Source organism: Arachis ipaensis, chromosome B3, assembly GCF_059453495.1.
Source record: "Arachis ipaensis isolate K30076 ecotype BB chromosome B3, ASM5945349v1, whole genome shotgun sequence".
In the NCBI taxonomy this organism is placed as follows: domain Eukaryota; kingdom Viridiplantae; phylum Streptophyta; class Magnoliopsida; order Fabales; family Fabaceae; genus Arachis; species Arachis ipaensis.
In genome coordinates this window covers 6,562,421-6,575,592 of record NC_142438.1, presented here as the reverse complement: position 1 = coordinate 6,575,592, position 13,172 = coordinate 6,562,421, and the positions used below count along the sequence as shown (strand labels likewise).

The window sequence follows — 13,172 nt, the reverse complement described above, 5'->3', positions numbered from 1 at the left end:
ATTAAAATTAAGAAAAATATAGGTAACCAACAATATTTTTGAACAATGTGAATTAATAGGGTTAAAAGAGTAAATTAACCTTAAATTTAATTAGTAGCATTAAATTAGGGTGTAGTGTATTTTGATGTGATTGGTAGTTGTTTATGTTATTCAAAATGATCATTGTTTAAGAGTATGTTTGGGTGAGCTTCTAAGAAAAGATCTTTTTTCGAGTTATCTTTTTTTAAAAGATCTTATGAAAAAGTAAAAGTAATTTTATGTTTGTGTATCTCATGCAAAAAGATCTTTTTATCTATCAATTATATTTAGGTATAACGATATAAAAGTACTTTTTTGTTTATTTATTAGATGAAAAACATATTTTTTTAAGAGAAAAATATATTTTAAGTGCATGTTTGGGCGCCATTATTTTGTTAAAAAAAGATCTTTTTTCAATGAAAAAAGATTTTTTTTTTTTATTTTTTAGCATGTTTGGCAAATTTCTAGTAGTAAAAGTAAAAGCACTAGTAAAATAAAAAAAAATATCTTTTTTGAGAAGCTGTAATTTACATCTTTTTTTAAAAGATCTTTTTTCTTTAAAAAAAAAAAGATGTTTTTCATGTAATAAATAAACAAAAAAGTACTTTTATATTGTTATACCCAAACATAATTGATAGATAAAAAGATCTTTTTGTATGAGATATCCAAACATAAAATTACTTTTACTTCTTCATAAGATCTTTTAAAAAAAGATAACTCGAAAAAAGATCTTTTCTTAGAAGCTCACCCAAACAAGCCCTAAAAAAAGATGTAAATTACAGCTTCTCAAAAAAGATCTTTTTTTTTTCTAGTGTTTTTACTTTTACTACTAGAAATTTGCCAAACACGCTAAAAAATAAAAAAGATATTTTTTCATTGAAAAAATATCTTTTTTTATCAAAATAATAGCGCCCAAACAAGCACTAAGTAGCATTTCCCTTAAAATTAAACTCTAAGTATAAAAATTAGAAAACTTGCATAGGAAACACACTGCATCACATAAAGTTCCTATGTTAAACACTTGATTAAAGCTAATTAATTAAATAAGAATGCACACTCACTTCTCAACACTTTCCTAATAAGAGACTAATTAAGAAACTTTCAAAGGTGAAGATCTTCACAGCAGGAGCAATTGAGCAGAAGTAACATAATCTCTGACAAACTCAATACCAATATTCTGCAAAATAATGTGATGCCAAAGTATATTACCATAACATATATATATTCTACGTCATTTTATTAATCTCAGAAAATAAATACGAAGACATTAGAAAAACACAATTTAATTAATTAAAGAAGACTTATACAAAAAAAAAAAATTTATTTTATAACTAAAATTTGTTCATTTTCTATATACAATTTTTATATTTTATCTCTGCATTAATATCTTAGTATTTTATATCTTAAATGATTGAAAGACATAAACCTAGAACCTTAGAAATGTGAAATAATCAAGTCAAGCAATAATGGTAGTGATTGATAAAAAAAAGTTACCGATTCTTTTTATGATCTTTCATTTTCAGGTGAAATCTGAGGGCATGAAGTTGTTGGTCTACTCTTCTTAGGTTTTGGAGCTTCACATCCATTTTTACAAAATATTTGGACCTTGAAATGGTTATTATTTCCATCATATGTGAAAACCAAGAAATCCTCATGCTTAACTAGGTTTTCTTGTAGAAACTTTGACCAACCATGGTCCATGTAAACTCCATTTTCTCTCTTGATTATGCTCACTTGCCACTTGCCCCCACAAGGGCCTATTAGAATTGCATTCCTCATCAATTTTTTATCCAAATAATTCAGAAACTTGGTTGGTATTTTCTGAAAAATTAAAGCCAAACAAGGACACTTACAACTAATAATAAAAGTATATATTATATATAAAGAAAAGCAAGTATTTATATCATAAACTCATTAATTACATTGTAAATAATAATTATATAAAACAAATTAATATATATAAACACTATTCTCACCAAGTGATGGGTGTTGAGGCCATTCATGATGACTGCACAGAAAGAATTAGGCTTGTTCTGCTGATGATGATGCATCATGTATATCCTCCTTTTCTTCCCTTGTGCTCTGATCTCATAGGATTAACAATGTATATATAAGATAATTAATTGCTTCATTAATTCACTGTCACTTTGATGTAATTGTATTGTGGAATAAATAAGGTAGTAGTGTGTCACTATATGGATACTATTTTTTGTTATTTCTTCCTTTTCTCATTAAAGTTCTTCCTTTTACTATATAAAGCATCACCAAATAAAAGTATACTAAAAATTTTAAATAAAAGAAAAGACTAGCCAGGGGGGATTTTTTAAATAAATAATTTAATTATTTTAATTATCAAAATATGTAATTTGTAGTGTATTTACTAATTTACATTGTATTGATTTATCTCGTTTATACAGTAAACAAAATAATTATGAAAATATCTCGTTTACACGGTAAAGTGTAAACAAGATATATAAAATTTGAAAAAATACACATATCTTATTTACACAGTACAAACGAGATAATTATAAATGTATCTCATTTACACTGTAAACGAAATAGGTGTATTTTTTCAAGTTTTATATATCTTGAGATACATTTATAATTATCGTACACAAGATAAATTAATATAATATAAATCGATAAATACGTTACAAATTACATATTTTGGTAATTAAAATAATTAAATTATTTATTTAAAAAAAATCCCCCATTTACAGTACATTGCACTTCATGACTTGCCTGTTTTTTTTTTTCAAAGTTAATATTTCATATAAGATAAGAAGATATGGATTAGTGAATAGAATATTAATCCACAGTAATGTGATGATTCCTTGCCTTTTCTCTTCTTCATTAAATGTACTTAAAATAATTGTGAATAAATTAATAAAAAAATAAAGTTAAAACATATTTGTCCAAGCTTTTAAGGCACAAATTTACAATTCTTTTAATTAAAAAATAATATATATACAAGAAAGGATAAGAGTAGGGGAAGAAAAGAAAATAATGATCAAAAATGAAAGAAATTCATCAATCAACCAGTAGAGAATTAGAATATGCTGCAAATTAAAAAGGAACAAAATAATGTTTAAAAAATAAAATAAAAATAAAAACATTTGAAAAATAGATTATTAATAAGGGATTTAAATCGTAACGAGATATAAATATTTCATCAGTTAGACATAGAGAGGAAAAAGAGAGAAGGGAGGCTAGCTAACTGGCTAAGCTCTGCTAAACTTCTTTAAAAAAAATAAAATAAAATAAAGAAAATAAAAAAGAAGCTAACCTGTGTTGAATGAAGTGGTTGATGAGTTTGTGGTTTAGTTTGAAGAGATGAATACAAATTAAAGCAACTCTATAAATAGGAAATTCTAGTAGGTGCTGTATTCCATTATTATTTATTATTAATATTATTAAGGTTAATTAATTTGCATTATTCCATGAGTCTCAACTCAACTCTTTAGGAGCAACATATACAACTAATATTCCCTTCCCATTTTTTGTATCATTGATTGAGACATTACTTTTTTCCCATTTTATTTGTATATGCATGCATACATGCATACATGTATATGAGTCATGTAGATGCTTAATTTCATTTCCATTTCCTTCCATTGGTGTGAGACCACTATTTTCTCTTCAAGTCTACCCATCACAAATCACCATATCAAATTACTTTCAAAATTCATAATATCCATGCATCTCCTAGATAGGTTTTGTTTTCGATTTTTTTCTATCTGCGTTTCTTTTTATTAAGTTGGTGTATGTTAAGTCACTAGTATATATTTATAAATATAATTGTAACAACCACTCTTCTAGAAACAAAATTAAATTCGAAATTTGAAAATCAGTTAGGAGATAAGCTTAGAATTTTAAATTTATGGATAGGAACCTAGTAACCACCCTCCGTTTGAAATTTAAAATATCCCAACCACCCTATCCCGAAATGTATATAAATAGAGGAGCACCCATAGGTAGAAAATCACTCCTCTCAAATACTAATCCTCTCCCTTCTCTCTCTATAAAGAAATAATATTCTGTGTGCAAATACAAGAGGCAAGCTCGAAGAAGCGTTAGGAAAAAGAGTAGGGAATTATGCCTTTCTCACTTTATGTTGGCATGTAGTATGTTCTAGTTATTTTTCTTCCATCCATGTATGGTTACTATCTTTCATGTGTCTCATGGCATTAAGTACATTTTTCTCATCCCTTATCCATATTGACCATGTCTATCTATTTTTGTCATTCATAATCTCTTAATTCATGAGTACATACCTTTCTATCATGTTTTATTTAATTATTTAGTATATCCTAATTTTATCCGATGCATTTACATGACTTTTCATATCATTATATCATCAATGTTCCTTTAATGTTGAGAGTACATACCTTTCTACCATATTTTATTTAACTATTTAATATACACAAATTCTACTATGTGCATTTACATAACTTTTCATATCATTATATCATTAATGTTTCTTTAATGTTGAGAGTACATACCTTTCTGTAACACCCTCACTATCAGAAGTCACGCTTCCGGCTGCGCTACTCTGATATATTACGACTACTTTACATATTAAATACTAAAATAGGAGCATGTGACTCGACACTGTATCGCTGATTTCTTTGAACATCGGAAGTAAATACTTTGTCTTAAAAAAAACAAACAAACAGGCATAGATTCATATACAAGACTCCTTACATAATAACTCAATATATTACACATATAAAACATACAATTCCTATCCCTCTTACAAACTTGTAATAATAAAGACGAGGGAAGAAAATAATCTAAATAATACAACAGCATATAAACCAAACGCAGTATGACACTTCTTAATGCTTCTTCATCCGGTTCCTGAAAAGGTAAAGCTGTAGGGGGGTGAGAACCTAACCACACGGTCTCACCATGGAATTTCAAAGTTGTCATAAGAAGATATTTAATAAGAAAACTGTTCTCAAACTCAGTGATTATCATTGCTTTATGAATCTTTTAAACCCATAGGAAATCGTTCAAAAACTTTTTCAAAGAAACAACGTTTAATCTTTCAGAAATTCAAAACATTTCCTTTCTTATAAGAAAATCTCAATCAGAAACCAACCACGCAATCAAACAACACAGTCATCATTTCAGCACCAAGGTTCATTCTCAAATGTAGCACGCCAGGACAAACACAAGCAAGACAGACAAGGAAAGCACAAGTAGGTAGCAGTTACAGCAAATAATTCAAGTAGCAGTTAAGAACAGTTTAGCAATTAGGCAAACCAAAACAAGTTCAAACCCAAGCAAAACATACAAATGCATATGATGCATGCCTGTCCTATGGCTGATGAGGCTCATTTGTCGGTTATCCAGCTAACCCGACAAGTCTAAATTGTCCTTAGACTGTCCCCCGACGTGCATCCCCAAGAGTCTATGCATAGCTTTTTTCTCAAATAATCAATATTGCTCAATGGGGGTAACATTCCCGGGAATTTATATAGTGCCCGGTCACACTTACGTCGTAGGGTCAACAGAGTATCGAGTTTTCAACCTGGTACACGTGGTGGCAAGCCACGGCACTTAATTCAGGGAACCTCGTATCTCATATATTTCGAATTCATAAGCCATATAAATAATTCATTTATCATTCATTAATATCTACGTCATTCTCAATATCATCATCATTCGTCAATCCATATCCCATTTCCAAATTCATTCAAAAATCATATTTCAAATCAATCCTCATCATCCTTCTTTCCGTTTCATTCACTAACAATTCTCAATCAAAAACATAACTTTTAAAATAACTACTTCAAATGAAACTTCTAATTTTATAAAATTTCGGCAGCATCTCCTCTAAAACTCGGATTCTGCCACCCTTTTCGGGTCCCATCCAAACATTTCTCAAACCTTTCCAAAACCTTAATCATTTTCCAAGATTCAGCTAGTTTCAATATCAAATTATTTTCAAAGCGAATCAGTGCCCATAATAAATCTCTTTTTAAAATCAAACCAGCTCAAATACTAAATCATTTATAAAGTCACTAACTCAAAATTAAACAATTTCCAAAGCCAATTCCTTTACATCATCAAAAATAGCTTCAAAACCAAGAAAAGTCATTTTTCATAATAATCAACTAAATAACCTTTCAAACTGATTTCTTTTCAGCAATCACAAACTATTCAAGCAATCAGTCATTCAGTCCAGCAAACAACCACATTTAAAAGACAATTATAATCACAGGCATATGTTCTCTCACATTAATATCTATTTATCACAACTCTGTAATATAAATATATTTTAAGGAAAGCCCCTACCTTGACTCGTCGAAACCATAACTCAAAATGCGTCAACGAAACCATTTCTCTTAACCCGAAACCAACAGCAACCACAAACTCAGTCCCTGATCACTTTCGCAGCACTCACAGCAACTTAAGAGCGACATACGACGCTCAAAACATGACCCTACGTTACCAGAACCTCAGAGTTTATAACCAAATATAACAGAATACTAACACGGGTTTTCCGAAACATAAATACTTACCGAACTAAGAAAATGAAACAACGGCGGTCGCTGAACCAGTTTGGCGGCAGCTCCGGCAGCCACCTCGAACGGAAGCAACGACCAGAACTCCGGCAACGGTGACTGAAACAAACATACATCGATGATTAAGCTCCCGGAAATTCAAAGGAAACGAAAACCAACCTAAAACCTTATCGGCGACAGATCTCAATGGCGGCAGAGGTGTTCTCCGGCGGCAGGACTCGGACAGAAGCTCCGCCAGCGGCGGATCTGGCAGCGACGGCTTCTCAACGGCAACACACCCCACGACGGCAACTCCCGCGCAACGCGTCTGTCTCTCTCTCGCGAACGGCGGCGACGGCAACTCCTCGCGCGACTCTCTCCCTCGATCCTGGCCTTCCTTGCGACGGTGATGAGTGGCGCGGTGGCAGCGGCGGTCCGCGATGGTGGCGACAAGCTGGAGCACAACGGCGGCGGCTATGGACGACATCAAGCTCGATGACAACAGCGGCCTCTTCTCCTTCTTAGCTCAGTCCGGCAGCTCGGTGGCGGTGGCTATGGCAAGACGCGTCGGCGGCGGTCGTCCCCCTCCCTTCCTTCTTCTCCGTTCAGCCCTCTTTTCTCTCTTTCCTTTCTTTTCTCTCTGTCTCAGTATGTGTGGGTTTGTGTGTGTTACAAATGTGAAGGAGTTAAGAGGGTGAGGGGGTAATGGCGGCTGCTGAAGGAAACATGGAGGTATGGGTGTGTCTGTATGTATGTGGCTGGATGGAATAATAATAATAATAATAATAATAATAATAATAATAATAATAATAATAATAATAATAATAATGGTTAAATCAATGGTGCAAGAAGGCTGTTAATGAAGTCTGTTTCGAAAGCTACACATGATTTCTAATAAAAATTATGATATAATGTATAAATTTAAAATCTAATTTAATTCTTTAAAATTATTTTAAAAAATATTATTTATTTATCAATTTGCTAATTGGATTTTAATTAAGTATTCTAATTTAAAATTAAAGATAATTAATTTTCTTTTTTTATAAAATTAAAGTATTAAATTCTAAAATCTCAATTATTTAACTAAATCGTATAAAATTCTTATTCTTTTACAACTGTTAAGCTTTATAATTTAAATATAGAAAATTATTCAATAATTATAAAATTAAATAAAATTTTTAATTTAATTGTCAAAACTTGATTTAATTACTTTTAATAAAATAATTTTCTAAAAATAAAGTCTTTAATGAATAAATAAATTGAAATTAACTCATAATAATATTTTTTTCAAAAATTATGGGTCTTACATCCTACCTACCTTATAAGAATTTTCGTCCTCAAAAATTGATACAAAATGAAAGAGACTTTATATCACTTTATTTTCAAACACATTTTAAGAAAAACAAAAGATTGTAGCATATATATACATACAGTTTTATATGGTACGAGGATATAAGGATATAGGTGTGATGCGAAATAGAAGCTACAAAACAAGCTTGGTGTAAAAGATCACAAAGCATACTGGTATTGAAACAACGTGACTAACGTTCTCAATACTGATCTCGCACCGACTTCAAAGATTCAACTATTCAAATTTTAACATAACTTATCTCCACCATTCTCAATCGTACTTCATCAATCAATTCATCCGAGGGTTCTTAACCTCATCAAATACTTTGCAAATCTTAGTAGTCACAAACTTAATATCAATAAAATTCTTTCACATGAAACAAGATTCCATAATCTTTGCTACATCGTATGTTTACAAATTTCACCTTCTGCGTTCACCAAACGTGTCCTAAAGGACTAATGTGTCATTTACCAAGTCTAACGGTCGCACAAGACACCAAAACTAATCTGGAGTACACTCAGAAGGATAACAGACCATAGAAAAGAAAGAACAGTGACAAGAATCGTGTTCGCGAAAATTTGAAAAAATTGTGGAAATCACAAGTAGACAAAGATGAACAAGCAATAAAGACTGCTGGAAAGAGAATCAATTGATAACTTTAAGGGTAACTCTTGAATTAAAGGAATTCGATAAGACCAATAAGATGAGAAACAATGCAGTATTTTGAAACGAATTCAAGCGGAGTCAAGTAAATATGAGGTTTACAAAAGGAGAATATCCAAAACTACAGGCAAAGCTCTCAGAACTCGAATTTGATTTAAAAATATTTTCGAATACATTATCCTTGAAGAATGGAAATCTTAAGGGGAGATCATTTCACGTTTTATCAGAAAAAGATAAGTAACAAACATCTTCCAACAGAATAATAAAAGTATGAATGTAACATTATTTCAATATAAATTCAAGTTGAAATAGATTACATAAAATTTGAAAAGGAGAGACTAATTTGGCTAAGAGAAAAAATTCTATTTTTTTCTCGTTTTTTTTTTATATGTTAAGCATGCATGAAAATTACGATCTTGTTGAAAGGAAACTCGAAATAAAGTTTTGCTTATAAAAGGAAAAGAAGATGCATTACAATGAAACAGATTTAAATCACCTACAAAAATTTTCAAAATAAGGGAGTGTAAGCTAAGTTAAAAGTGGTTTTATTAAAACTTCAAGAGATGATTGTGTCATTCCAAAACAAATTCAAGTTACAGCAAAAAGAGGCACTGCCCAAATAAAGAAATACAGAGTCAAAAATAACCTTACATAAAAATAAATCAAATCTTATTTAAAAAGGCTTAAAACAATCCAAGAATATGCTAGAAATCACACCTTATAAGGATATTCGATAATGTTAAAATGCATTAAGTACGTTCAAAGAGATACAAATCGCAGGAAGAGAAGAATAAGTGACAAGAATAAGATTCACATGAATTTGGAAGGTGTAGGATTACAACTAAGCAACAATGTATAGACATAAGAAAATGTTGCAGAAAGAGTTATTTCACATCTTAACAGGAAATATTGAATCTAGGAACTCCAAAAGAAACAAGAAAATGGTAGTGGTAAATTGGATCAAAACAAACTGAAACCAAATTAGAGAAGCGCAAAGTTTACAAAAATATGAAGGAATGGTTCAAGTCACCAACAAACTAGGATGGTTAAAAGTCATGAAGTATGTCAGAAGAAAGAATTGAAATACAAATAGGAAAGAATTTTGATTTCAAAAAACTTCAATAGAAATCCTAAAAGAGAACAGGGTTATTATTTACAAAATTCAAGAGAATTGGTAAAAACATGAATATTGTGTCATATTAAAACAATTTCAAGTCGAACTTGAGCATAATGTATGATTTGTGTAATGAAAGTATATAAATACAATATTTTTCAAAAAACTAAACAAAGGTAAATATTATGTTATACTATATCAAATTCAAATTAAAATGATTTGTGTGAAGTTTATTAAATGAAAATTAATTGAAATGAAAATAGAAATCTTGCTTTAGAAAGTTTAAAGAGTTCGTAGATACATAATTAAGTAAATATATATATATATGTGCATAAAAATTCGAATAATGTTGCAAAAGGATCAAATTATGTTCAAATGAGAAAATCTAAAATAAAGTATTCTTGTAAGGATAAATAAAGACTAAGTAGTACTTTTAAATAAAAGCATGTTTTAATTATTTAAAGAAATTTTTCATTTTTTGTAAAGAAGTATTTTATAAAATCAAAGGTTGTCGTATACATAATTCAAATAATGGTTACAACCAGAGTCAAACAGAAAAAGAACCAAAATAGAACTATTTTCAAGAGAAATTATAATATAAGAGTTGTAGAAGAAAACTACTAGAATTGATACATTTTATCAAAATAAGATCAGTTTTTATCATTTTTACGAAGAAACATAAAACCAAAAATTGTAATACGAGTAGGACACACAATAGTTACAGATCACGAAACAAGAGAACTAAATCGCATAATCAGTTTACTACGAATCACAACTCTTAAGATTTCAATTAACTTAGAAATCAAGGATTATGGATTGGACCAAAACTAATTAGAAATCAAATCAACAAATACCAAATTTATGAACAGTGTTAAGGTTGAATGTTCCTTAAAGATTCAAGCAACAATTAGGAACATAACCAAACAAGGATATATATGAATAACAAGATATAGTAGAAAAATATCCAAACACATTCCAAGAAGAAATCAAGAACTAGAGATTCCAATACTATTGATAAAGGAAAAGATAACGTCAAGCACGAATAAAGATTATACGTCGAAACGGAACTAATCTCTGGAATTTAGTCTCTAACGTTCCCAAAACCCGCGACTCGCGTTATTTATTACTCGCATATCGTCTATGATAACCCATTAATGCTTGCATATACATAATTCACTAGTGTTAAGCTGGCCAAACTTAATACCAGGAATTATGCAATGCAAGACTAATGGCATTAATCAATAGACCGTCATGTGCATAAAGCTCTAATTCTCGTTATTCGAACAAGACCTACTACATGACAGACTCTTAGAATATGCAATTGAAGCATAACCGGTCCATTCCTCAGGCTCTACAGGAAAGACCGCTCTGATACCATAATGTAACACCCTCACTATCAGAAGTCACGCTTCCGGCTGCGCTACTCTGATAGCAAGAAGTATTACGACTACTTTACATATTAAATACTAAAATAGGAGCCTGTGACTCGACACTGTATCGCTGATTTCTTTGAACATCGGAAGTAAATACTTTGTCTTAAAAATAACAAACAAACAGGCATAGATTCATATACAAGACTCCTTACATAATAACTCAATATATTACACATATAAAACATACAATTCCTATTCCTCTTACAAACTTGTAATAATAAAGACGAGGGAAGAAAATAATTTAAATAATACAACAGCATATAAACCAAACGCAGTATGACACTTCTTAATGCTTCTTCATCCGGTTCCTGAAAAGGTAAAGCTGTAGGGGGGTGAGAACCTAACCACACGGTCTCACCATGGAATTTCAAAGTTGTCATAAGAAGATATTTAATAAGAAAACTGTTCTCAAGCTCAGTGATTATCATTGCTTTATGAATCTTTTAAACCCATAGGAAATCGTTCAAAAACTTTTTCAAAGAAACAACGTTTAATCTTTCAGAAATTCAAAACATTTCCTTTCTTATAAGAAAATCTCAATCAGAAACCAACCACGCAATCAAACAACACAGTCATCATTTCAGCACCAAGGTTCATTCTCAAATGTAGCACGCCAGGACAAACACAAGCAAGACAGACAAGGAAAGCACAAGTAGGTAGCAGTTACAGCAAATAATTCAAGTAGCAGTTAAGAACAGTTTAGCAATTAGGCAAACCAAAACAAGTTCAAACCCAAGCAAAACATACAAATGCATATGATGCATGCCTGTCCTATGGCTGATGAGGCTCATCTGTCGGTTATCCAGCCAACCCGACAAGTCTGAATTGTCCTTGGACTGTCCCCCGACGTGCATCCCCAAGAGTCTATGCATAGCTTTTTTCTCAAATAATCAATATTGCTCAATGGGGGTAACATTCCCGGGAATTTATATAGTGCCCGGTCACACTTACGTCGTAGGGTCAATAGAGTATCGAGTTTTCAACCTGGTACACGTGGTGGCAAGCCACGGCACTTAATTCAGGGAACCTCGTATCTCAGATATTTCAAATTCATAAGCCATATAAATAATTCATTTATCATTCATCAATATCTACGCCATTCTCAATATCATCATCATTCGTCAATCCATATCCCATTTCCAAATTCATTCAAAAATCATATTTCAAATCAATCCTCATCATCCTTCTTTCCGTTTCATTCACTAACAATTCTCAATCAAAAACATAACTTTTACTTTGATAAATGAAGTAATTTTAAATCATGTAATGCTTAAAATTAAACCTTTTAAAATAACTACTTCAAATGAAACTTCTAATTTTATAAAATTTCGGCAGCATCTCCTCTAAAACTCGGATTCTGCCACCCTTTTCGGGTCCCATCCAAACATTTCTCAAACCTTTCCAAAACCTTAATCATTTTCCAAGATTCAGCTAGTTTCAATATCAAATTATTTTCAAAGCGAATCAGTGCCCATAATAAATCTCTTTTTAAAATCAAACCAGCTCAAATACTAAATCATTTATAAAGTCACTAACTCAAAATTAAACAATTTCCAAAGCCAATTCCTTTACATCATCAAAAATAGCTTCAAAACCAAGAAAAGTCATTTTTCATAATAATCAACTAAATAACCTTTCAAACTGATTTCTTTTCAGCAATCACAAACTATTCAAGCAATCAAGCAATCAGTCATTCAGTCCAGCAAACAACCACATTTAAAAGACAATTATAATCACAGGCATATGTTCTCTCACATTAATATCTATTTATCACAACTCTGTAATATAAATATATTTTAAGGAAAGCCCCTACCTTGACTCGTCGAAACCATAACTCAAAATGCGTCAACGAAACCATTTCTCTTAACCCGAAACCAACAGCAACCACAAACTCAGTCCCTGATCACTTTCGCAGCACTCACAGCAACTTAAGAGCGACATGCGACGCTCAAAACATGACCCTACGTTACCAGAACCTCAGAGTTTATAACCAAATATAACAGAATACTAACACGGGTTTTCCGAAACATAAATACTTACCGAACTAAGAAAATGAAACAACGGCGGTCGCTGAACCAGTT

At 31.1% G+C, this 13,172-nt stretch overlaps 1 long non-coding RNA gene across 1 annotated transcript; it reads right to left on the bottom strand.

Moving 5' to 3' along the window:
• Window positions 1-774: 774 nt before the first annotated feature.
• LOC110269916 (uncharacterized) lies at window positions 775-3,336 on the bottom strand. The gene is made up of 3 exons (XR_015907267.1): window positions 3,305-3,336; window positions 1,995-2,100; window positions 775-1,195 (listed from the first exon to the last, which is right to left on the bottom strand). It is a non-coding gene; the product is annotated as an uncharacterized LOC110269916 (long non-coding RNA).
• Window positions 3,337-13,172: the final 9,836 nt, after the last annotated feature.